Source organism: Schistocerca americana, unplaced genomic scaffold (genome assembly GCF_021461395.2).
Source record: "Schistocerca americana isolate TAMUIC-IGC-003095 unplaced genomic scaffold, iqSchAmer2.1 HiC_scaffold_666, whole genome shotgun sequence".
In the NCBI taxonomy this organism is placed as follows: Eukaryota; Metazoa; Arthropoda; class Insecta; order Orthoptera; family Acrididae; genus Schistocerca; species Schistocerca americana.
The window spans coordinates 14084-15000 of record NW_025726419.1 but is presented as its reverse complement, the minus strand read 5'-3'; positions in this window follow the sequence as shown (position 1 = coordinate 15000).

Below are 917 nucleotides of genomic sequence, written 5' to 3'. Positions count from 1 at the left end.
TTGCCGCTGCCGACAGAGGCCCGGGAGCGTGCTGTCGTGGCATTGCCGGCGGGAGACAACACGCGCCACCTACGGTGGCCGGCAGCTCCAACGCCAGCGCCACAGAAGGACAAAAGCCCCACTTGGGTGCCGAAGCGAACTCTCCCAGCACAGCGCACGCGCCAACACGTCCGCACAGCTGCGATACAAACCACCTGCGAGAACCGCAGAGGCGACCGAGCAGCAGACGGCGTCGCGGCGCCGAGCGCCGGGCGGCGGCGCATCCTCAGCGCACACAGTCCTCAATCGGACCAGCACACTGCAGATGTCCACCGCGCTTCGCACCGGGCCCGCGAGGACCTACTTTGGCCGCACGGCGCCGCGTGCAGGGTGCGCCGGCGCGCAGCTGCGCCGCCTGCCGCCTCCGTCGGCCGGCGCGCCTGCCACTGGCCGCCCCCACCAGCCGGCTGTAGCGCGTGCGCCCACGCACCGCGCGGCCAGCACGCCGGGAGGCCCCCCCTCACCGGCCGGGGACGGTCCCACCCAGCCACCGCCGCGTATCGCTTCACACCCACATGCCATTCACGTTCGTGGGCATGGTGGGTATCGCTGAAACAACCGGTTGGTAGCTCAACCGATCGTCGCCATCACTGATTCACCTCTAGCGAGAACAACCGCACCACAACCGTTTACCAGTTGTTCATTTGCGTAACGTCACCAGCAAACGTAGACGTCCATCGCCATTTGCAAATTCAACGATTGTTGCATGCCTGTGTCAGGTGTCACGACACACTATGTCTGCCCACATACACGCAACAACATGTGCACGCTTCGCGAACACGTGGAAGGTGGCCCCCGTACGTATGCGATGTCCATTGCGCGAACGACTGTCAACCGGCCTCTGTCGCATGTCGCAGATGTGGAACGCAGTGCACCAT